Source organism: Athene noctua, chromosome 13 (genome assembly GCF_965140245.1).
Source record: "Athene noctua chromosome 13, bAthNoc1.hap1.1, whole genome shotgun sequence".
Lineage (NCBI taxonomy): Eukaryota > Metazoa > Chordata > Aves > Strigiformes > Strigidae > Athene > Athene noctua.
Window position 1 is genome coordinate 17,836,574 of NC_134049.1, and position 27,064 is coordinate 17,863,637.

Here is a 27,064-nt window from a genome sequence, read left to right on the forward strand (position 1 = left end):
ACAAGACCGCCTGAAGGAAGAGGTTTTTATGTTAAAGATGACCACTATCAGTACATAGGTACTCTTAAAGAGAAATGACTAAGCATCAAAGAAATTATTCTAGTTACAGAAAGTGGCTCTGCCACGTCCTGCAGATGTCTGTATTGAAAACTGTGGGGGAAGGATACAAAATCTGACACAAAGCATCTATCTATAGCTCATCTACAAAAGATCTATGACTGGCTAATGTTTCACATCCTTGCATACACCTCTGGAAGTTATGTTATTCCCCAGAGTACAGCAGCACTTTGGTGATCTAACTTTTCAAAGACCAGTTCTTGAGCACAGCCTGAAGTGCTAGCACCAACATATTTTCCTTTTGTACTGAACCTTCATCACTTGAAATCTCTTTGTAACCACTGCATAAGAAACATCTATTACTTTATCTATTTCCCAAGTCTCTATAGTCTGTCACAAGTTACTGATGAAGGAAAAGATTTCTCCTCTAGCTACAGAAATTCTTATTTACCCTGACTAGTGGTTCTTCCACGTGAGAAATGGAATACATTTCTCCCCTCCTTGGCTTACGCTAGTTTGGCTCAAAAAATATGTGCAGTGTATTGAGCTGACAGCAATATGAAGGCAGAAGCTTAAAGGACATCAAAAGCATTATGAGCTTTGTGTAAATAGTCTTACTGATACAATTCTCCAAGCATCCTTTATCTTCTTGTGCATAGAGATTAGAGAAAGGCTCAAATGCTTAATTGTATGTCAAGTGCACAGTCAACACATTGAGTTCAGTATAGTCTTTTAAAATGGAGTCTTCAGCATATTCATGCATTGAAGTAGAAAATTCAGCTGCTATTTGAAAAACAAGGCTTGACCGTCTGTTACTCTTCACTTTGCATTGCTCCTTACATGAAGGCAAAACACATAACGGTGATTCTTCCATGTTTCCCTTAAGAATACCGATTGGACCAACTGGTACATCCCACCACTTCAGTGACTGATGGGGAAGTCCCCTCTCTTACAAGTACCCTAAAAATAACAGCAGAATTGAACTTCTGAGATTCAGATTATGAATAAAAACCAAGTCCTGGTAAATCCTGAGATGCATGTAACATAGAAAGAACAGCAAGTTACTAGCTTGCCAGGCATTCATATAATGTGCTGGAATTCAACAATAAGCATATAAGCTCAGTGTGTACAGCAGCTAAATAAAATACAGCAGGAAAGAGCTCACACAGGTACATTATGCAGCAAAACAGAACTGGTAATTTCCCTCAACCCCGTGAATACTGCCCTCATTTCTGTGAAACATTAAGTTCCTCAGTTATTGCATTTAGTTTGGAAAACTAGACTAAGAAGAATAGAAGGCTTAATTCTTTTTCCTACTAAAAACTATGCTTTAATGTAAACTCCAAGATTTTTAGAACGACTAGAGATACAAAGGAGAAATAAAGATATGAGACATGGAATCTGGAATTCTTAATTTCACAACATTTTGAAGATTCATGATTTAAGTATAGCAACTGTGTGTTTCACTTAAACTACATAAGTAATTGACAGTCTGTGAAGAACCCATCAGGAAAAGTGAAAATCGTGCATCAGAAATCTAGAGTGAAAGCGCTCTCCAATTTGAATGCTACACAGAACAAAATATCACAGACGCAGGATTAAAGGCCATTAAACAACTCAATAGTTATGCTGGAAACTGGGCAGTCACAGCTTGACATGTAGCTGACCAGAACATGAATCTTAAACATTTCCTTGTCTCAAAGTATCAAACTGTAGGGAAGCCATGCAGTTAGGACAAGAGGGAACGGCCTCAAGTTACGCCAGGGAAGGTGTAGACTAGGTATTGGGAAGCATTTCTTTCCAGAAGGGGTTGTTGGGCGTTGGAATGGGCTGCCCAGGGAGGTGGTGGAGTCCCCATCCCTGGAGGTGTTTTAAGAGTTACGTTGACGTAGCACTGAGGGATCTGGTGTAGTTGGGAACTGTCAGTGTGAGGTTCATGGTTGGACGGGATGATCTTCAAGGTCTTTTCCTACTTAGTTGATTCTGTGATTCTGTGAAAGTCATACATCACATTTTATACTAAGAAAGAATTGCAATATGACTATAATGGGTTATAATGGATACTAACCTGCTTTAAGTACTCATTCCCTACAGTCACTACAGCAGGATTAAATAACAACTATTATAAATCACATTCAGTTGTTGGAATCTTTGCTAATGTTAAAAATCTGCAAGTTAGTATCAGGGTTAGGGAAAAACACCATGTTGTTTTCAATTATGGGTTATTTCTAAAACTTTCTGCCAGGGTAGGGAAGGATAGGAAGGTGTAAGAACCTTATTTTCAATGCCAGCTCAACAGATCACTTTCTGTGGTGGAAAGGGAAAAATGTGGCAAGTTTTGTTTAATTATCTATGCAGAAGTACTAACTCTTAATTAAGTTACGATGAAATTGCTGAGACATCCTGCTGCAGTTGAAAAGATCTCTCTTTTGAGTCCTAGGGAAAGAAATAATAGGTATCTGCACCAACTGAAGAGCAATGTCAAAGGAACACCGCGCAATAGGCTGAACCCTTCATGTTTGGCCTGCATGAAAAGCTTCTATTTATATATAAAACGTTTCTTAAAGAGAAGGGGGGAATTTCTGTGACCAACAATCACATACAGTTACAGTTGCACTGGATAAAAAGTGTGCCTGATGGTGTAAATTAATTTAGAGGAATGCTGTAATTGACAAAATCAAACCAGGACTGACTTACAAATCAGTAAATACAGAAGGTGGATTTGCAATGCTATCTCTGACAGCAAACCTCTAGCAGAGGCAAAGCTCCGGACTGTCTGATTCTGAGCATTTTTTCACATAAAAGTGCTATTGAACCAGTCTTGACAGAAGAAGGGAACAGAGTCCCCCACTGCTAGGCCATGTCACACCCAGTACACCTGGGTTTACTTCCACATCACTGATTTGAATATGATCTGTTCTAAAATTAACTGAAACTTTTCTGAGTTTTGTTTGGTAGCTTCTAAGGATGCCAGTAGTATTAGTCCAGTTCATATGAGGAACATATCTTAATTGATATGCTGCCGTGAAATTATCAGTATAGAAATTATTAGAAAAGACAAGACATATGCTAAATACATTTTTCAAAACTTGTCAGAGACCTCTCATACTCCAATTAGAGATACCCTGAGGGGACAATATGAAGAGGTGAAAACAATTTTCTCCAGTAAAACAACAAAACAGCGAGCTTGGTCATTTGTGCCTTTTTCCTGGCTTATTAAAGATTTTTGTGTGTGTGTGTCAAATGACAACATAAAACATGCAGAACTTTTTTAAAAATAAAGACAACAGTAGTACTGGACTACTTAGTCCTCCGCAGTTTTCCTGGAATCTGTTTCTTTTTTGTGTTGTAACTCCTCTTCAGACTTATGCTTATACATATTAGCAAACTATACATTTCACTTAATTTTCAAGCAAAATACCTAGCATCTAGTGTGAAATTATCTAGTATAAATTCATCAAAACTTAAAGAAAATATAAGATGTCCTAAGCAGCAAGAAAATCACTCTTTCATTTAGTCAAAGCAATTTGGTAACATTTAGTAAGTTTTCTCTCACCAGAAATAAGCTATAGCTACCTCTACATGTGTAAAAATTGATAATCTCTCTGCATTTATAATTTTTCCTGTAATTCAGGCAATATTTAAAAAAAAAAAAAAAAAGTAACAGGAAATACTTAGGCCCAATGAGGAGAACTGGAAACTGATGAATCAAGGAAAATGTTATAAGGAAATATGCAGAAGAATTTACACCAAAAAAAAAAAAAAAAAAGCATTAGCAAGTAACAGATCTTTTAAGTTTGACATTAAAATAGCACAGCCTGATTTTTGAGAGCTTCTGAACAGTTCTGACAAACTTCAACAGGATTAATGGAAATTCAAAACCTCTTAGAAGCAGAGCATTATTTCCAATTGCTGTTCTCATTATTATTACATACTATGAAAAGCAAGACACAGTCAGAGTTAATATCAATGTGCAAAACGGAAAATTTAGAAATCCAGGGAAAAAATGGAAATTGCTATTGATTGTAAAATAAGCCTGGGGGTGAGGGAAATAAAACCCGCACCACACTGAATATTAATGTCTACAGACAACAGCTAAAGAAAATAATAACAGTGCCTGTTTTTTTTTAACTTACATACCAAATTCACATATTAATATAATGCCTGTGAACTAAATGAAGAACAATCTCTTCTGAAACAAACTGCTCATCACAGACTACTAGACAGGAAAGAGGGGAAAATACAAAAGAATTTGTATTCTCCTTGAGCCTTAGTCAACAACTGTAATGACAACACCACTCTAAGGAATTAGAACATGGTTTGTAAAGCTTAATGCAAGCTTCAGCACATAAATATCTTTCAGTTCAATCTACTGCAGAAGCTATTATTCATATATTTTTTAAACATCTCAGACACATAGATTTCAGAAATACCTGTCTTTTTCTCTGCTTTTTATAACAGAAGAGCCCTGGAAAGTAGACAGATTCATAAAGCAAAAATCTTTAAAGCTATCCAAAATGGCATTCTCTTTTACACATTAAATTTTTTTGCCTATATTTTAAAGACACATTGATCAAACTCCTCTGTTTTGCTGCTGATCTTAAGCTAAATGCATAGCAAAAATGATTGGGAGTTGTTGCTGATTATTTTTAGAAACAATGTCTCATCACTTTGGACAATACACACTATCAGTTTATTATAAATTTTTCAAAGCAGCATGGCAGAAAATTGCTCTGCCTGACTTAGTAGGTCTGTTTATTAGCCAGAAAAGCAAGGAGGAAAGATAGAACCCGGTTATTGTTGGTTCAAAATAAAAAGATGTGGTGGTAGAACAGGAATCAGTGATGATCTATAATTTCAGTTAGGTGTTATATGAAATACAAATGGCTGATGGGAGGGGAGGAAAAGAAAGAAAATCTATTGAGGGAAGGGAAAGAAAAAAATCTATTATTTGATGCGGGGAGCTGGTCCCACAACAACAGATCAGAAATGTTTAGTAGGAAGGTGCTCAACAGACAGGCAAGACTACAGACCACATGAAAGGAAAAATAACAAGAAAAGATTTTGCTTGAAACCATATTCTTCCATCACCTGCAAAAAAGCAACTAAATGAGCTGATCATAATGGTGGCTTATGGAGTGACCAACCACAGTGAAAGGAGCAGAGAAACAGGGTTACTCTCATTTCTCTGTTTAGTTCTGCAAAAACCTATTTGAAAAATTAAGATTTTTATTGTTTATGTCAGTCACCCTCCACTAAATCAGTTGGTTTGCTGGACAGTGAATATATGCAATATTTGCTCATCTGAGTCAGCTTTTCTCTTATTTACAAATGTCTTGTAAAAACCTCTTGCTTTTCAGTCTGCTGAACCAGTTAACCAGCAGTTTTCTTCATTTCATGTCAGAGAGAATAAGCTTATTTCTTGAAGCTGCAGACAGTAGACATGGAAAAGCAAACCCATCTATGGGGAATTTGTAATACTTTAAAATGTAAAAAACTACAAGCTGAACTTTATCTGGTTGATAATAATTTGGTTTTTTCAAGCATTAGCATCAAAGCAAAAGTGATGGTGTCAGGCAAAGAAGGTTACTATCATCAACTAGTCAAATATTTAAACTTGGATCTGAACTAAGCTTGTGCCCCCAGTAATTGTGTTTTAATTAATAGAGAAATGGATCTGGTTACGTGCAACATAATATATGCAACTCAGAAACTACACAACAGCTACTATTTTCTTATGTATAAAATTAATGTTTTCTATGACAAAGATCTCTAAAAGACTGGAAGCTTTAACTAAAAGGAAGAAAAACACCACCTTCACAAATAGATTTCATCCAACAGAGATTTAGCTGCAAAGAACTTCTCAGGCAACTTCAAACAGTCCTGAATCTGACCTGTGATTTTTTACACAGCTTATGTGACTGAATATCTAGTCCACATATACAAATCCACATCTGCTTGATTAAATTAGACTGTCAGTCTCCTAAAGTAAAGCCATAGCCAAAAGGCCCAAAATTATGTAAACAACCTCTAGCAGGAAGTTGAAAATCTGGCTCTGTGTTTTCTCTGTAATTCAAATGATAGAATTAAAAGCTCTGAGTAGCATGTCCTCAAACAGAAAGACATTCAGAGAATTTATATTATAATTTCTATTGCTACTCACAGATAAGCAGTAAACTTTCCCATAATACTTTACTTCTTGAAAGTCAGACACTTTATAAATGTCACCTCAGCCAGTATCACCACTGAAAGCTAGGACTGGAAGACTTCCAGGGTTATCAGTCCTTCTCCAAACCTCTACAAGTATTTACTAAGTGACAGATTTCCTCACAGTGTTCTCTCTTCTTTCCACAAACTAATCCAGCGATTAAAACTCCTGAGATGAAGACACATACATCTGTAGAAGCAAAGACTTCAGCAAGGGCCTTTTTTTCCATATGCAGACAAAAAGTTAAGGACTATCATGGCTGAAGTGTATTAAGTTTCTTACTGGAGAAACCTGGCTGAGGAAGGGACCTGAACTGCTAGAATATATTACTTTGCCTTCCTAATGTGGAAAAGCAATGACATAATGTTTGTAATGAAAGGATTGCAGATAGGTCAATAGACTCACCTTGCCTTGGCTGAACACAGGAAAAATGCAGAGTATGTATTGCTTTGAAGAGTGCTAACGGGGGTAGGAAGAGCAGCAAGGAAGTGCATTCATTTTTCTTTTCCTGCATCTATATTTCAAGCAGTTTGAGCAGTCTGAGCTACCTTGCTCACTGCATGTAGAGGCATAAAGATGAAATTTAGGGCTTAGTTTTTATAGCACTTTTGCTCTCACTTCTAGGTTTGGCAACTTCCTCCTGGACATGACTATGCTGACTAATATCAAACAGCACAATATATACTATTTACTCTGAAGAGAAATACTTTATACATAAATTGCAATTTGCTGCACTGCTTCAGTGAAGAAAAATATCCAGTATTCTTGCACAAGGACACTAGGTCTTAAGAAAAACAGCATTTTGATGGTGAAAGCTAGAAATAAAGTTCATTGTAAGTGCACTCCAAGATATTGCACTAACAAGAATAAGCATGATAAGCAACATACATTCCTGTAACCTTCAGGATTTACAAACAGCTCCAACATTTTTCAGATGCAGGTGCTGATGTCTTCAGTTTTGTCTGGACCCATCTATCTACCTTTAGCTTATAACAACACACAAATACCAGCATGCTTTGAGGCACAGTTAACATCTCTGAATTAACAGAATCAATAAATCAATTCCACATGTAGAAAACTGGAAAATCCTATCAGCTTTGCAGGAAATTGTTCTGTGAGCAGCAGAAAGGAAGCCTTGTTTTCTTTGTATATCTGTCCTTTAATACCGTAAACTTCTGCAGCCACCAGCACATCCCCGAGTTTGACCAGAACCATGTATGCACTAGACTGACCAGACAACTGCTGTCAGTGTAGAAAACAGTACTGTTCTAGTTTCAGTCTTCCTTCTCCACCAGCCACAGACTTTCATAAATTTTGTAAGAACTCTATTAACTTTGACAATTCTAACTGGCTTTCAAATTGTACAATGATTTCAGAAGAATGGGGAAGAATGATACACGGATGATGGGCATTAGTCTCATTAGAGAGACTGTTAGAAAAACAGGCTAAAAATGCATTCCCCTTTTCATGACACTTGATATCAGTTCAAGACCGCATGCCAGTGAGTTTGCTAGCATGGCATTATCCAGTGATGTCTGATTTCAAAACTTCCATTTCCAGCCCAGTATAACTCTGATTTGTAGACCCTAATGGCAGAGTTGAAGGTTTACCCATTTAATCGGCCTTTCTTCTTACCAAGAGATGGAAAAAACACAGCGCAAGGCTTTCAGAACCCCTAGTCTGTAGCTAGACAAGTCAATCTGCAAATGGAGACACGAACTTGTCCCTGGAGAGTTAACAGATGCAGACAGGCTCTACTAAGGTGCTCTAGTGGTGATTTGGAGTCTCTGTTAACTCTTTTGGGAGTCTAGGTTCTTAATTCCAGAAAGATGGTTAAAGTCACATCATATAAATGCTCTGTTTTATATATATATATATATATATATATATATATATATATATTGCTAGAAAATTGCAGTCAATTTTTCAACATGTTGGATTAATTCAGACATTGAAGAAATGCCAGTGTAGTATTTAAGTACCTGTGCCAATATGTAATATTTAAATATGTAGCATTTAAATATCTGTACCAACTGCTCTCATGAGCAGTTCCAACCTCAGCAACTTAGAGAGATCCCCATTTCACGGGTATTGTAGATAAATCAGATGGCATTCAAGAACACACAAGCATCCCTTAGTATTTTTAAGCTCCTGTCATTTTTTACTACCAAAGCTGTTCTTGATAACCAGGGGTAGTGACTAGTATAGCTTCACCGGCTAAGAGATATAGAGAAGGACAACTGGCTTCCTCTTGGGTGGCATCTCCCCTCAGTGATACTTCAATCATCACATGAATCAGAGGTGTATTTAACAAATTACAGTATTGAGCAATTCAGCAGATGCTTTCAGAATCAATGAAAAAAAATTTAAGTGATTTCTTTGTATGTACTGAAATCTGTTAAAAACACTGAAAAGAGCGCAGATCTTTCTTAATTTCTGCATAAAGGGAACAATCTTTCACTCGCAAAATAAAATACCTCACCATAAAAATTTATCCAATTACTTACGCAACTTTTCAACCAAGATATTTTAATAAGATATGCTTTTAATCCCTGCCGGCTTAATACGACAAATAAAACACCTGTTAGTTTATTACACCACCAGTGCACAACTCGTTTTTATGACACAGCAACAATAAATAACTTCAGAACACAAATGAAACAGCAAAATCTCACAGCCTCCAATGAAACAATATATGGAACATTACATGCAGTACACGTTTTGCAAAGGATGTTGACTCAGTTCCAAATTTAGCAAAATATGGCCAGGAAATAAGTGTCTGGAACTTAACCACAGCATGTGTTTGACTTTTTTTCAGTCTTGAAACCTATTTGCCAAATACCATTTCAGCTTATAAGAGTGTTAAAGATCCTCTAGTCCTCTGTAAGAAATTAACTGCTCCCTGAATAGATGTTTTTAGAATCTTACTGGTCTAATTTACACTGAAACTTACTTTAGTTACTCAAAAGGATTTTATTCTCTCTGAATAAAGTTTCCAAATATTTTTAACATCCATGTGAAACAAACAGTGTCAGATTTTCACTTGAAATATATGGAGGTACATCAAGAAGAAATGTGAGAGGAGATTATTTACTTGGAAAGGAGTCACTCCCTGTCTCCCCTTCGATATATCAACTGGTTCACTCTTCTCTTAGCTATACAAACTTCTCCATCCATATGCTCTGCCCTTATACACATTAATAAAACTGAGAGATCAGGTATTGTCTAATTTTACTGAAATTGTTTTTGTCTTCACAAAAGACGTAATTCAAAACAGTACATGAACTTAGGTTGGGCTATAGTTTGGTTCTGCAATGCTAAAAATTTATGACAGAGCCCGCACAGCATCTAGAACAGATGACATTTATTTTGAATTGTCCTGATTTTAAAGGTTTAATACATCAGAAACTTGGCGTTTCTAATCACCTTACCTAAAATAGTAATACTGAGAGAGAAACAAAGATCGTATTTTTATCATGTAGTCACTCTCTACTACCTTAGTCTGTAGACACTACTCATGGACTTCATGCTAAATAACTATGAAAGGAGTTTTTAAGTAGTATAAAAGTCTTTCTACAGCATGAAATGTTTAAACTGCATCCTTCTACTAGTCTACACTATTTTCATGTTAGGCCTTCTTAGATTAAGGTAGATTTCTTTAGAGTGACAGACTCTTGCTCTAAATTGAGGCAGTCAGTATTTTTTCCTTAAAAATACATCCTGATGATTGGACTGTCCAGTGAGAACACATATTTTTTTAAGTATACCTTTAATTCTTTTTATCCAGGTCTAGAGCTACCTGCCTTGGAAAAACACAGCTTTACTGTGAAAAATCTTCAAGATTTGTCTTCAAGACAAAAAATTCCTGGAATTCCATAAGAACATGCCTTGGACAAAATTGACTAAGACATTAATTTTTGTTTGGATACACTGGCCTGAAAAGCTGTGTGAAGCTACTGCCCTAGAGACATGGCTTCATTGAGTGGGGAAAAACATGACTTACACAGTTTGTACAAAAGAGGATGAATCTAATTTCTCACTACGGAATAGGGCTTAGAAGTATTTTACACCTGGTAATAAGCAAAAGTATTTTGGTTTCATGAGGACTAAGTAAATTAGCCCAGTCCACACTGATAAAATAAGTAATGAAACCTGTAAAGACAGGTAATCAGAGGTAAAGAGCATGAATTATATGAAATATATTCTTTATGTTTTCTGCATTTGAAAAAGCAAAGCTGTATGTTTGCACTCACTAACAATATGTACTCATACAATAACCATATTGTTGTTATTATGTAATAAAATTGTCTCAGACAGATTAAAATAACCAACTAGAAATTAAAAGGGTTGTCAAGCACTGGAACAGGCTGCCCAGGGAAGTGGTTGAGGCACCATCCCCGAAGGAGTTTAAAAGACATGTGGATGTGGGACAGGGACATGGTTTAGTGGAGGACTTGGCAGTGTTAGGTTTACGGTTGGACCTGATGATCTTAACGGTCTTTTCCCACTGAAATGACTCTATGAAATCTCAGAATGGTGGAGTATTGCTTGTAATTAAAACACACTTCTACTTCCACCCACATTAGTCAGAGCAGCCCAAGTAGCCTAATACAGCAGTTAGTCTTTATTAATTGTACCTTAATGAGGACTCCTAAGACAAATTCAATATTGAATTTCAGATAGACTACAATCAAATAGCATATAGACTTAAATTAGCCTAAAATTAATAGTAACTGCCAAACGATGAATTCAAGCTGCCTGTAGTGACAGGTAATGAGTCCCAATTATTAGCAAAATCAAATGCCACTGCTCTATAATAAGCCAACACACTCGTCTAAAAATACTACCACAGCAATAGTCTAGATAACACTGAAATAAAATGGAATAACTTTTCTGTCTTATCACTCTGACTACAAGTTATATTAGCTGCATCAGAAAATTAGAAGTGAGATTTGTTTCTACTGATAACCATTTCCTCATTATTAGAAGGTTCTGGGACATTGGTTACATGTCAAAGGCGGCAGTTTCCTAAAAACTTGTAACCAGTAGTTTATTATGCATTAGGTGACACCATCACCAGCCCTGTAGGAGACAGCAGACATCTGATGCAGATGTGTAAAACAAACTAGAACTTACCAGATTTCTTTGCAGATGAGCCCAGAGCAGCCATTGGGAGGGAGAGTGAGAGACACTTTGGTTTGTTTACAACCCAGAAAACCCTCTTGTCAAAGTAGATGTTGAGCTTAGTAGGAACTGAAGGGCTTACACAGTACAAGCTACAGCTTCAAGACAGCAACACAACATCATCTGTGGCTTTAAGCTTTAGTCTAAACCAGGGTTTTCTTTTCCAAGTCATGTATCAGAAGACACCCTGACAAGTAAGTTCTGTAATGATGGTAAAAGGAATATGCAAGAATGATCTATTTTTGCAACAAACTACTAAATGCTTAGAAGCTAATTTTGCCATTTGAAGATTTTTAGATTGGCAATGTAAGGTGGAATATTAGATCATTTAACTTCCTCCTTTTTCTTCAGATCTCCAGGCTCCCTGGTCTACTCTGATTTCCTACTCTTCTAGTCCTTGAAAAGCAAAATCTAACAGAAATATACTGTAGAATTAGATACTTCAGATGCATGGATGAGACACATCAGACAGATTTGGTTTAGATCAGTTACATAACAGCTAATAGCATATAAAGTGCTATTAACTGTTAGTATTAACTGAAATCAACGGTGTATGACACCTGAGAACCAAGTTAAGATTATTTATTTTTTTTTTAGTTAACTTAGCACAAAATGTGGAAAGATTAGTCTACCTTGTCTTATGCAGGCACTGCTTATCTCTAGTTGACCACTATCCCTAGCAAAAGACTGGAAATGGCTAGAGTCACTGCCCCAAATAAAATAATCACTTTTAAAAGATTAAAGAAGCCATTAACGTGGATTGACTTTGCCCCAGCAGAACAGAGCAATGCAATCTGTTCAGTGCTAGTGATCTGGCAAGGACAAATGAAATTAGTCTGACACCAGAGTACAAAGGCAGGGACTTGCGGATGCCGAGTGCAGTGTCCAAACTCACAAGGACTTCTGAAGTGACAGTGGTTCCAGAGGAAACGTTCTGCATGTAACACTTGGATCACCTTTTTCTTCATTATCTAACTGGATACTTATAAAATTCTCAGCAAGAATTCCAAAGGTTATACTAGTGTAATTCTTAATCCTCAACAGCTTAAATAACAAACAGTTCCCACAGAGGAGGGTGGAGTTCTGAAAAAAACAACAAACCACCTGTGCACCAGCTATAGAGAGAACTAATGAGCAGTAGCTCAGTAGCCTTAAGATAGTTTGATACATCAAGCCCCACCTCTGAAAGGGAGAGACAAAGAATCTGCATTCAGGAAGAGACCTTTGGTAGTCAGAGACAAAAAAACCCCACAGGATCTGGACACAGTTCAGGCTTGAAATGAGGAAATAAAGATTTGTGAATTCTGACTTTGCTTCTTTGCTCAGCTTCATCCACACACAATCCAGTCTGCTTTCATGTAATTGGTATGAAGGTTTGCTGGTAAGTAAACACTTCTGTCATCTCTCTTTTTCTAGACTGTATGAAAATCTTACTACTCAGAATCTGTTTAGACAGAAAGAACACTCTTCAGTATGGAACTATTACCCAGGTCTATATTTATGTTCTTACTCCATCCCCTGCAATTATTGAAGAACATTATTTTATCTTTAAACTGTACCAGATAATATTTGAATAATTACAACTCAACAAGGAAAAAAACCCAAAAGAACTAACAAAAATAACTTCAAGTCCCCAGATCAATACAGTATGTTCAACAAACTTTACAACTGTCCAATTGTCAGATGTAGAAATCCAGCTCTTCCTGAATGTCTATTGACTTCATAAAACAGCGTGGCAGAAAAACAAGACCATATATACCAAAGCACAAGAGAGCATAATGCTAACAGCAAAACGCACAACCGGTTCATCCAGCTGTTACACTTCGGACAGCAAAAGGAAAGCAGTATTGGTCAAGGATACCTTTTTCATCTCTTTGAGAGACATTTCACAGTTGAGATCACCGGCTGTTGTTCTTGGATAAACAGGTTAGCTCACAAGTACTTTTTGGGTTTTTTTTAAATACGCACATTTTCTTGCTAGCACCTATATTGCTTTCATTTTAAAACTTCATATAAGACAATGTTATTCTGTGACACTGCTCTATTGCCATCAAAACAGAGCCCCCCAATCTTTTTTTTTTTTAAACACAAATGTATTTATCATTGCTTTGCAATGAATTTGAACAAACCAGTATTTCTCTCATTTCAAATGAATTACAAAAGGACTTACGGAGATAGAAAGAAAATACAGGCCTTTCCAGCACTATGTTCCATGAAAGAGAAGCATACCTGCAGTAGTACAGTTTATTATTTAATTACTTTTTTCTTTTACTGCAGACACATTGCTGAACTAATTTCATCATTCAGATATTATAAATATATTTCAAAATAATGAAATACTGAGGAATCCCCATCCTTTGTTCAAAAATATTGAATCCAAGCAGTGTTGATTCAAATTTGTACTATTCCTCCATGAAGTTTGATGGTGGCTAAAATGACGAAATACAGGCAAATCAAGAAGTAGTCCAATGTTGTATTTAATAACTTTACTCATGCTTGACTGAGTTCTATAAGAGTTTCCCCTGAAATTGCAATAGCATAACTTAACAAATACATTAGCTAAGAACTCTGCAGGCTTTATTTTTAATGTCTGGAACTGAGAGACCTTTTTTTTTTTTTTTAACACAAGCAAAAATCCATGTTTTGCTTTTTTTGTTGTTGTTGATTTTTTCCAATTTTCACACTACCAGCAAGTTTTTCCAATCACCTGAGTTGCAAAATCTATTTTAAGGTTTGTCAGTATGATGTTTATGAAAGATCAGAACTCTACTGACAATCACTCCACTGAAGACTGTAACACCAGTAGCAGAACAAGGTTATGGCTCAGACTTTAAAAGCACAATCTCCAATTTAAACAGAAAAGTTTAGTAGAAAAATACACTATTTCAAAAGCAGCTAAAACTGGCACCTGCAAGACAGTAAAATTTGCTACCAAATAGTCTGCCCTAAAATCTATGATCAATGATGACTACTCACCATCTTTGCTATACACATTTCTTATATTTAGAACAGATTAGGAAATATCAAAAGTATTAAAAATAATTATTTTGAGGCAATAGAAAATTAGAGTTAGATAGCTTAAAGGTTTCTTCTGTTTGAATTTCACTTCTGGTTTTTTTTCCGATTCTGTTCTACTTGAAAGACCATGAACTGCCATTATGTTCCCCAAGTTTTGCTAGAAGCGCTGTCCTGGTATTTTTGAGCTCTCCCTCCCCTGTTCATCCATCCCTCATGGTCAACTTATCTCATGATACATGCTCATGTAATCCTGAATAATAAAAAAATAAACATAGAAATAATCCAATAGAAAGATTTATTTTTTCATATCACTGCAAGTAGGTAAGTTCATATCTCTTTATTATGCAACAATGAAAAGGCCCTTCTGTAAAGCAAACTGGAAAACAGATGCTATGAATTTATCCATGAGAAACACCACTGAATTCTCTGACATCTGTATGGCCGAAGTTTCAACACTGACTGATGTAGAATAAATAGTTATTTAAAACTCTCAGTAAGGTACAGTGTGAAGAGCTTTAAATTCTGTCTGATCTTTTAAATCCTATTCCTGACACTGGAGTGAGCTAAAAACCTCCTCTCCTCATACTTCTACTTCCTATTAACAATCTGTACCTGACAACACAAATAAAGTATTTATGCAAAAGTCTGCAGAGCACTTATTAAAGCCATTCATTAACACCCAGCCACACCTTGATCACAGGCAGACCGTCACAAATCCAAGCAACGTTTCAAGGAGGCTCTACAGAGTGGCCTTATGACTAGCTGGTCATCAAGCATTCGGTAACAAGCATTATTCCTCTGAGCGGCCTCAAAACACTTGCATCCTACCATGCTGTAGATTTTAACAACAATCAAACTCTTCATGTATTTGGCACTCCCCCTCTTCTGCTCAACATGTTTCCTTGTTTTCAGAACAGCATCACTTTCCCACAAAATTCCAAGCAGTTTTCTACAACCTCATCACAACTAATCCGTTTATGAATAAAAACATTTAGATATTGTTTAAAAATTGTTTGTCTTGCTTACACTCCATGCCCAATTCTAACTGGTTCTAAACCACCTCATCTATTTAATAACTTGCATCTGATTTAGGGGCTTACACTAGAGCAGGAAGCATGGTTTAGTCCACTTAATATTAAGTCTTTTTTGTTTGCTTCAGCTCAAGGAATACATGGTTAAAAATATAGTCAAATCATTGTCTAGATTAATACCTTTTGTGAAATTGATAGAGTTCACAAATACTGGATAGGTTTGGTTCTGCAACAGATCCGATACAATTAGTAGGTCATAAATACTGAATCATCTTAAAGTCCTACAGACTACTATAGAGAAAGTTGGTATGTTTCATGGAAGTTCGTCACAATAAAGTTATCAAATTTCACACTGATAAAGGTTAAGAATAATTTCCCTTACAGTTTTAGGAATCATTCATAGAATTTACAACAATAGTAAAAAAAAAATAATCATATTTGCTTTGTTTAAATTAATTCTGAATTAACTGAAAACTGTCATACGTTTGGATGCACAAGTGCTCAGGCCTATCTCTGTGTGCAGTATGTGAGGAAATCTTGCCCAGGCAGAGGGCACTGAGAAGACATGTATGAGAACTGGGATAACATACAAATGGAAATCTAGGAGAAACTGAAGAAATGGAGGCAACAAAGAAGGGAAGCCATGAGAGAGAATTATTCTCATGAGGAGTGGGGACAAAGGCAATGCACCTATAGCAAACCACTGACTTCATTAGTCCCCACAGCTGTTGAGAAAGTTGTTTATAGTGAATTTCAAACCCAAGGTTAAGCTTCAAAATTAGAAACAAACTAAATCAATTAAATAGATACACCAAGGCGGCTAAATTTTCCATGCTGCAGTGCTATGGACTGTTAGAAGTTCTGTTTGGATTCTTTCATAATCACAGTGAACAACAGGACATTTGCAGTAATGGAAAATTAATCTCTACTAGGTATTTTGTTACCCTGACATCCTTAAGCATTGAACTTTCATTTTATGATCAAAAAATTATTAGCATTCACAGCAGTTAAAAAAAACCAAGACCCAGCCTCCAACATCGGAGGGGGGGGGGGACGGGACGACACACGGGACGGGAACGACGACAACACGACTCACAACAGCATTACTGCTGCTCTTCATGAAGATGTTATAGAACAGTTCATGCATGTCAAATATAACAACAGATCACACACACAAAAAAGAGAGCTTCCAAAGTCACAAATATGCACAGAAGTCTTCTATATCTATATAAGGATATTATAACACATTCTAGCAAAAAAAAGCAGACAGATTTAAAATTTGAACACTGCATGGCCTGCAAGGCCTCAAGGCCACAGGTCCTGGAAGAATATCCTGGTCATAACCCCCTGTAGGTCAAATTCAGTAAACGCAAGAACCCAGAATACTCATTCAGTTCTCCTGTGCATAAGCACTGTAATACAGTCTTTAATTTTATCCTCAAGCTGCTATTTTCATTCCAGATCCCTACTTTTAAACATTATGTAGAATTGACAGGGATCACTTAATCAGCAGTTTCTTCAAATATTCAGTTGAACACAACTGTGCAAGTGTGGCTCCAGGAATTTGACTTACTGTAACCTTTTGATTCTCTTGAAGGTTCAGCGCTCATGTGTTCAGTATATACATGTCTCAGAAAACATTAATGAGCTTGGTTAAAGTTGTGACTGTAAGGTGTGCAATTACTGTATTATTTTATAAATAGAGTCAAGGCTGACAGATTAGTTTAAAAAGTATTGAGTCCCTGCACTTTATTACAATTTTAGAATGTATTTAGCAACTCAAAATTCAAAATCTAGTTCCCATGTACTTAATTTTTATTATGCTCAAGACAGACACTGGTGTCAAATCACGAATACAGACCAGTTTCTCATAATATTCTCATACACATTACAGAAAGTAATTCTTTTTAGCTCCATTTAGGTTGCTGCTTTAATTTATTGAAGGTCCCCTCAAGCAGCTCTATGGACCTAATGTGGCAGAGGAGGGAAAATCACTAGGGAAGAACTTTCCAATCCAGCAGTGCTGCCAAGGAAGTGTTACATGTAACACGCTTCCAGGGAAGGAAAAATATTTGTGTGAAAACCAGCTTAAGCAATGTATTTAGCATCACTGAGAAATTCTGAAGCAGAAGCAGCGACAAAATCCAACTCACCATGGTAGGTTCTACTTGCAAAAATTTCCCTTCTCTCCTGCATGCCCTATCTCATTTTGGTGAAGCAAATGAGGCAGGCATCCACACCGGTGAACCCACCTTCTCCCTAGAAAAAGGACAGAAAAGTCAGCAAATAAATGGCAATTTACAGCAGTGGATCATCAGCTCAACACCACTTATTTAGCAAATGTATTGTTCAGTTCACTGACCCTATCAAGGTTATTACTATGGCGATCTTCCATTTAAGTCTCACAATGGGTTGCACCGTGTTATTACAGAATGAACTGTTAAGAAATAGAAAAGCAAGGAACCAAGCCCAAAGCAGAGCTTCCGTGGTGACAGATCAACTGCTGCAGCAGTTTAACACAGCAATGATAAGGATGGTTTTAGGAACTTCACATCCAAGCTTTAGAAGCACAGATAAAAGACTCATTTAATGAGTAGCACTGCATCATCCATCAGCTCTATGTTGCCACAGGCAATAGGCATGCTGTTAGCTTGTTAATAATTTTAGTTGGTTTCTTTGGTTGGCTACACTTAATTGTTGTCAACCAGAAAATAAATTCTTGTTTTCTTTGCAAGGCCCTTATGCTCAGCATTTCAAAACAACTAAATAACAGAAGCTAATTTGGGGAGTGGAGGGGATCTTCACAGCTATTTACAGGAATGAAGTAGTAGACCCCTCTTTATGTTTGAAATGTGTTTACCTATTTAGGAAGGCAGGAGGCAACTGTCCAGCTGATTTTACTTCTGATCTTGAAGCTCTGCAGAATCATGTGCCTGGGAGAATGGAGAGAAGACCAGAACATGTTTTACTGTTTTACTCCAGAAGTGTCACTGTAAAATAGTGTTCTGCATCTATTCATTGTTCCCACTACACAGCCTGACCCTGGAAACTTAATCTGCAGCACTATTATGGAGAAATATTTTCTTCCTTTCTTCCAGCTTTGACCATTCCCCAAATTGCTATAAGCACTTCAATATCTCACTGTTGAGATCACAATAGTTTTTCCATCAAGAACTTCAGTCAGAGCCCAAACCAATTTAGGTTAAGCAAAAGAAACATTCATTACCAAACAGAGAAACAGAAAGGAAACTTTCTGAGGAAAAACACTGTCTGACCACTGGCACACATTAACCTAGACATAAAGATTCTAAAAAGTAACTTGATAAACCCAAATGGTACACTTTAAGATTGAGATTGCTTTGCCATTGCAGAGGTATGTGCATCGATGACAGCTTCTCAGGAATGCAGCCACCCTACTGTTTGGTTCAGAGAAACAAAGGCAGTATACCTCAAAATCCAGTTCAAAGGGTTGGTTTTCCACCAGTTTGACTGTACATTCCATGTCAATGAAAGAACTGAGTAAATTATTCCAGCTGATCCAGTATATTTAGTTCCTTCCTACTCATGAAACATTCATCTGCATATTGAGATTTACAGCTTTTGTTAAAAAAAAAAAAAAAAAAGGAGTATCATTTAAAACAAACAAACCCAACAACAACAAAGCACTGCAGATTGGTCTAAAAGAATCCTTATTATTAATTAAATTAACCATGAAACATAGACCAAGTGGTTTAAAGAGCTATATGATAATTTTTTGCTTCCTGACTGGATATGTGAGCATGCTGTAGTTTATCTAGCTTTTTATCAGGTTCACCTGTTGGAAGAGCAAAAATGACCAGCACATACTCTTCTTTTAAAGCCTGTTTAGTGATACTCTGCCCAGATATCATTCTTTCTGATCCTGACTGAAATTTGCTTCTCTATTAGTCTAAGTACCATTAATCAAGGTCTTAAAACATTATACCTTTTAAAGTTTTTATGGTTAGCATTCTTGTACTTGTTTTCTCTGAATTCTTTGAATTTTTGTTCCTCCCAGTTAGAACATATTACACTTTCTTCTCTACATACAGTTTGCTTTTTCTTAACAGGTTCATATATAGAGATATATTTACTTCTAAGTAAATGTATATTTATGTAAGTAAATCCACATATTTGTTAAATATATTTGTTTTACAAAAAGAAAGACTAACAAACTCACTTTTCCATTTTCCTTTTCCACTCTTTCAATTATATTTTTCCTGGTACATGTTGTCAACAAATTTATTTCAATATACCACACCTTCACTGGTCATTTTAAAAGCCATAAGTTGCTATTGTTTTTCAGGTTCAGTTGTATTTCACCTGTTTAGGTTTAGACCAACTCGTGTCAGTCACCTAAAGCACTAAGTTCACTTTTCTCAGAAATGCCAATGAAATGGGAAAACAGCTATGGTAACCTGACCCAAAAGAATTAAATATCCTCCATATTTGTACCCAGAGTATTTGGAAGTGGTGGTGGTCACAAAAATAACATATTTAAGGTGTGGAAAATGAACATGCAACTCCATGCAGTTGGGAACATAAATGCACATTTTTACAAGTGTCTACTGAAGTCCATAGGCAAAAGTGACATTGATTAAAGATACCACACCTTTGATTCCCAGCATTACAAGAAACAATCAAAAATGCCAAATTAAAAGAGTTTTTAAGAGTGAAAAAAGCATCTGGTCAATCTCTTCCCGAGGTCTTTATTTCAGACTTCTACATTAAAACGGCTCAAACTTCAATTTCACTGTAGTGCTTATATTGTCATGTGCAGATTGTACACATAAGAACACACAATTAAAGTTCTCATAGCCCAGGAACAGTGCTCAAGATCTTTGAGTTTGTCTGGTTGCCTTCCACCAGCAACATTTCATTCACAACACACATTACAGTCACACACACAAATCATTGAGATCAAGTGGTGCGTCAGTAATGCTGTTGGTGGAAACAAAAAGAGAGCCCAAGCCTGTTGTGCTGTTCTGATGCCCTCACATCCTGCTGAACTGCTTGACACACAAAACTCAATTAACGCTTCTAGAAACAGCAGACATGGAATAACTACTCAGTATCACTGTCCACCAAAGTGCCCATTTGTTTTTCCAAAGTGCCATTAAAACCAGCTTGTTTTAATTGCAGAAATTCAAAAACAGTCAGAACAAAACTCTCTTTGGATAACAAAAATGTAAAGTAAAAAAAGGAATATGTAAGAGACTGCAGAGAAGTCTCTCCTGGTTACTTTGCCTCCCACTAAACCCATCCCTGGACACCTGAATGCATCCATTGGTTAATAAAACAGAGGTCAGCAGAATGAGAGGAAGTATATTCGTCTCATCTTAATTGGATGTAATTCATGCAACAGCACAAGCAATGGACAAGGAGACACAAAACTCATCTTTCAATACAGAGGCCATAGCAAAAGCTGTAGTTATCTACAACTGTGAACAACAGATTTAAAGGAAAGTGTAATTGCCAATATAAGCAACTAATATGACCTCAGTATTCAATTCTATATTCAGTTATTTGAAGAGTCTGTCAAAATGATTCATACATAACAAAAGAAAAACAAATGACACTAGATTCAAACTGAAACAATCACAAGAAAGTTTTTATGGAGAGAACATCAAACATTTCCTCCTACAAAGGTAATAAATGCTTTCAAAATTCAATCTATGTATTGTTTATGGCATAACCAAAATGTGTCAACCTCTCACTAATGATTCATGAAGGTTTTGGTGTAGTAATACCTTGACATGATTACACTGTAGTAAGTACTGTATGTTGTCATATCTGATCATATGATACAGATATCAATGTATTGATTATATTACTGTTTAAACTCAGATTGACAATTCCATCTCTGAAAATAAAACAGACACTCCCAGTCACGCAGATGATTGTTCCATGTGTTTTTGCATTAGGCCAAAGAAACATACATACTGAAGATTTCCAACTTCAAAATGCAAACAAAGACCTTTGTGAACAATTCTATTCTGATCAGTTCCAAATGAAAGGCCGTGATGGAACAGTACAGGTATACTGGAAGTGTCCATGTCTGAGGTTTATGGCAGACGTCAGGTTTTGTCACGATTAGGTATTTAAGTAGTTTTTGCAAAAGCTACTGTATTTGAACACTGACAGAAACAATATCACCAAGATGTTGGAAAGTTTTCTGTATGTCCCCTTTAGCTCTCAGTATCACATGGTCACTTTGAGGCAGCAGTCTTTTTGTCCAAAGCTCTAATTTAAGACATGAAAAACATGGTTATGTTTATTGCTGCTGAGTTTTAGCATCTGTAGTAACAGCATGAAGTCACAGAAAACACAGTAATTGTTTGACTGGTTAAAAGCTAATGATACATTTTTACAATGGAAAATTGTCTTTTTAATTTAAGAACTTATATACAACATATACTTTTTTATCACATAATGCAAAGACACTTTTCCAGGCCCATGCTAGAAAGCTACCAAATCTAAACTCTCAAGTTTATCAATTATTTACATTCATATTCTGGAATAAGATAGCTAAAATCTGAATTGAACAAACAATGGATGTTAACCCCAATCTCCACACATCTGTTTTATACTACTTTCCTAGCAAAACCAGTCTGTACTGACTCAAAGATGATACTAAAACCTATTAGGTTTAAAAGGCGGACTCCCTTCTCTGCTGCACTGGTTTGGTGCCATTTCCTCCGTTTCATTTGCTCCGATACTTTAAGTGGTCTTGTAGCCACTTCAACTCACTCAACCAACAAAAAAAGCCCTGCTACATTTTTTGTCTGGAAGAATTTTGTGCTGGATTGAATCAGCTCACAGAAGGGTCTGCAAAAACAGCATAGCCAGTACAAAGTAGGCAACATGAAGCAAGTGGGCTAAAGAATCTTTCTTCATGGCCAGTGACCTTTCACATGAGCTCTCCTCTTTTGTAGATCCACAGCTTCAGGGAGCTGCAACTGAGCTAGTTACAGGTTGGCCCACTGCAACTGTACTGAGGGCAGAACTGAAGTCTGCTCCACAATGCTGCTGGCACCTTCTGACATGGTGACAGCTGTAAAACCAGTCTTCATCTTTAATAATATAAAAGCAAGCTGGGTTGGAGATTAGGTCTGAGGGCTTTAGGAGCACGTTGTACACAGCTTGTGTTTCAAAGAAATTTCCAAATACATCTTTGCACGTTTCTTTGCAATCTCACAAATAAACAATCTGTGGAAATAGCACCAGTCTTACCATCCTAGAAGACTGGGGCAAGAAAAGTAGATTGGAACATCTTCCTTTTCTTCAGTAGCCAAGGAACATTGTGCCAAGAGTAAGAAAGACTAAACTATTAGACTGTCTAGATACACATCATTCAATTAATTTGACTCTTTCATGCTGTCAGAAATGCAGCCAGCAACTCTCATCAAGTCTCTGTAAACAGGGCTGAGAAATACATCATAAAACCTGGTTTTATGTTCCCAATACTGTGAACACCTACATATTCATGTTTTTAAAAGTCATTAAATAAGTAGCTCTTTTTCCCTAGCTATTGAAATTCTCAATTAAATGAAGTCTAAGGGTTTTTTTGTCAAGTTAGAAATGGTACGGATAGGAATTGAACTCCAGAAGAGTAGATCTTGACTACATAACTATCTATATACTTGCATTAAAACATCTTAAGAAGTAGAAGCCAGAGGAACTCTAATACTGGGAAAATACCTTGGAAAAGAGCGTTACACTTTAAGTGTCTAGCTTGATAAACTCGTGCCACTTTGCTTTAACTTTATGAAAAACATGGGTTTGGTTTTGATTCTTAAATACAAGATTGTCTGATTTCACCTGTTAGCTCAACAAAAGCTCATTCTGTAGCCTTACTTCAATTAAAGGAGTAAGTTTCAGGGAATAAACATGATGTCACACTTCCACACATTAAAAAAAACCCCTGAGACATGCAATTCAAATTTTAATTATTTTTCCCTATGTAGACCAGTTATAGGACTTCCAAGTGACTTTCTGAAAAATGCTTTTTTTTCCTCCTTTTATTGTCAAGCAATTGAAACAAAACCCAGAAAAGTTATCAAGTAAATAAAATACAAATCTTGTAAAGAGTATTTAGTATGGTCCTGGCTTTTTGTTAGAATGTGAATCCACTTTTTTCTTACAAACTCTTAAAAGTTGCACTGTACCCTAAATCACAAAAATTAAATTCTAAGGTTTTGTCTCTCACATCATCATCAGTACTAACGTAAAATATTAAAGTACAGTTTTCTCTGTGAATAATATGAAGTCAGCGTGTTGATGTGGGTTTCAAAATCATTATAATTTGGTGTAACACAGGAAAAGGTTACTTTTAAAATAATGTTTTAATTTATTTTGTCCTGAATTTAAAGACCTTAACCCCATACAAATTTACTTGCATGATTAGTTTTACTGACATCATTAGACTGTTCACATGAAAGCAAACACCTAGTCACCAACATGACAATGTATTTCTGAGATCTTTTGGACACACAAGAAGAAATCCTAACTTCAGTGAGGTCATAGAAAGTTTTGCATGACCTTCACCTATAAACACCCTTTGAATACTGTGAACTCTGTTACTAAGCAAACAAACAAGTGTCTCAGGGAAGATCAATCAATATGTCTCATCTTTAAACAATGCCAACAATAACCAACTTTTCCCGTGGATTCTCAATTTCTGTGGTTTGAAAACTTTCTTATTAGAATATGTTTCAATTTAAAATACATATAAAATACTTTTCTCTATATGTGTGTATGCGCATACATATATATAAAAAATCCACCTTGCTTGTTCATTACCATTTCCCATCAGCCTCACAGACTTTGGTACAAGAAGACAGATCTTGAACTAGTGCCCAATCACTATTTTCAGTAATCAAAGTCACTAATTAAAGTTTCTAATTACAACTCTCTTCCATCATACTCCATGTGTAACTCCCAAAAGTTACACGTTTTACTAATCTAAAAGTATGTCCTTCATTTATTCCTAGGTGGTAGAAGATGAATTACTTTTATTTGAAATGTATAATCCTGATTTCTGATTATTTCTAACTCACTGATCTGCAGTAAGTTTCTGATAAAAAGCTATTTCTAAACTTTATACGCATGGAAAAAATCCGCAACAGTAACTGAACAGAGCTACATTATGAACTTTCTCTGAAAACTATCAGCAAAGTGATTTAGAAGCATACAGACATCTCAGTGGTGGACTACATTAGGAAAACCTGTTGCTAGAGAGCTGTACAAACTTTAGCAAATAAATGGAGTGCACTGCAACTGCAAACTGAGCTATCCTCTTCTAATAAAATATAAAATGGAAGCAATTCAAGTCTTGCACTGTCTTGCACTCTACACCAACCACTCAGTTTGCTGACTTTGCAGGAAAAACACAGCCATAGTTCTACCCTTCAAGACTTCTTTAGAACACTTCGTCAACTTCATAGGGACAGCTTCACCTTTGCATTTGTTATTTGTAATCTCGCTTCTAAAATAATCATACTGTATTAAGTATAAAGTACACCTCTAGCTACAAAACCTGGCAAGCTCCAAAGCCCACTAATGAGGAGTAGTACTATACCATATTTCAAAGCAACTGATCAGGTGTGATAGGACCCTTCTGGTCACTACTGGATGAGAAAAACATGATGCAAAACTAGAGCACACAGTATGTACTGATGCCTAAAGACTCACAGCATAAAGCACAGTCTCCTATTGATTTTAGCTTCATCTCACGAGACTTCTTTTCCTTTAAATCCTACTTCACCACATAAAGCCATTTTCCAGTTGCCACTCTCCCAATAATGTGGAAAAAAAAAAGACTGACTTGGAAGTTAGTGAGAGCTTCCTGTAAAACCTGGGAACCTGCTACTGCTTTATATAATCATGGAAGCATTGTTTCTCCTCAATCAGCTTCTTAGAACTGAGGACTGAGAGAGAAGAAAGGCAGACTATGGCCTGCCTCATCAACACTGTATGGCTGAGCCATGGTAATTTCAACAGCCTGCATTCAGAGAGCTACTTGGTTTGCCGCCCATCTGTGCTTCTCACCGGCAGCTTCTCAAGGGTGAGGGGTGGGAGGGAAAAAGAATGGAGAACGTCAAAGACACTGAAATACGCAAAAGTCTGTGCTTTGCTAAGTGATTACTTCTGCATCGTGAAATGTCAGCAGAGCAAATCTGACCTCTGTACTAGAGATGATTAAGGAAAAAGAAAAATGACTAGGGGAAATTCTCTGTATCGTTTAATGATGTGGGGGAGAGAGAATATATTTTGAACTATAGACAATAACTCTTCTATCACTCAAAATACGTATCTATAGCTCAGATGTTAATGAAGATTTTCCAAAAAAATAATTACTCGGAATTCTTGTTAGAGGAAGACAAAAAAGAATTAAACCACCTTTCTTATTTTTCAGAGAGGCTCTAAGTGGAAAACATGATGATTATATGATGAGCTGTCACTCAGCTACAACCCACTCAGTTCTATTACTGCTCACTACAGCTGCTTTAACATTCAGTCAGCTCAGTTACCTTTTATATTCTTTACATGCAGAAATTCTCAAATGTCCCTTATCACACACAGCAATCCTTGCCCTCAGAGTCCAAACTGATTTGATCTCTTTTTGCTTTATTGGAATTTAGGACTGAATTGTGAAAGAGTAGGAACCCTGTTTCCATATCATTTGAATTCCTGCACCACACACATTTTTCTCTGCCCTTCCTTTTGCTCTCTCAAAGACTGAGGTTATATGGTACAGTGCACTATTTGCATATCAAAAGCAACAGCACTTTACACAAAAATGAAAAGCAGCCACTTTTCTGGTTTCAGTGACTAAGAGCTTAAGACATGAAAAGAATTTCCTTCCTCTGAATCTGTAACTCCAAATTCAGGTGTAACTCAGTTCATCAAGACTGGTTCAGATCTTTCTAATCTTAAAAATTAAGAAGTTCCCCCACCATCACCGTTACCTGATTCTTATTTACAAAAGACAGAGTTAATTTTCTTTCCAGACCCCTTCCTTCTGGAGCAGCTAGAGACATCACTGTCTTACCTGAAAGAACATAATTAAGAAAAACATGCAAACAGGTTCAAAGGTAATAAAGAAACAGTTCTTATTTATCTCAAGTTATATACAACTTGTCCAAATGGCACTACCCCACTTACTGGGGCATTCCAGTGTCTTTTTTCAGCTGGCCACCACAGTCTCAGATGTGTCAGATTTTGTCATTAAAATAAGCAGAATGACATTCTGCTCTGCCTTATACAATCTAAAAAAACCAAGTATATACAGAACTCCACGCTAGGGTAGCAACCTTATCCTAAATTTCTACATTCTGTCTTTTCTGAAGCGTCCAACATTGGTGATAAGAACATACACACAAGCTATTAGTGCACAACAGCTAGCATACCATGAACTCTTAAGCTAACTTGTGACCTTCATCAAGCTCCAGGAGACACAGCCTGGATACTGTATCAGTGCACCCCGTTTTTCTCAACAGGAGGCAGAAGATGCAAGCACAAGCTATATGACCTGCTAAAGTTCAAC

The 27,064-nt window shown here is 36.5% G+C and overlaps 1 protein-coding gene across 4 annotated transcripts in view; it reads right to left on the minus strand.

The window, feature by feature from the left end:
* OTUD7A (OTU deubiquitinase 7A) overlaps positions 1–27,064 on the minus strand; it is a 143,975-nt gene that overhangs the window by 75,839 nt on the left and 41,072 nt on the right. For all 4 annotated transcript variants that reach the window (XM_074917437.1, XM_074917438.1, XM_074917436.1 and 1 more), the window contains exons 2-3: positions 18,359–18,431; positions 17,652–17,757 (exon numbers count right to left, since the gene is read on the minus strand). The gene's annotated coding sequence lies outside the window, so the exon portion shown is untranslated. The remainder of the gene's footprint in view (positions 1–17,651; positions 17,758–18,358; positions 18,432–27,064) is intronic.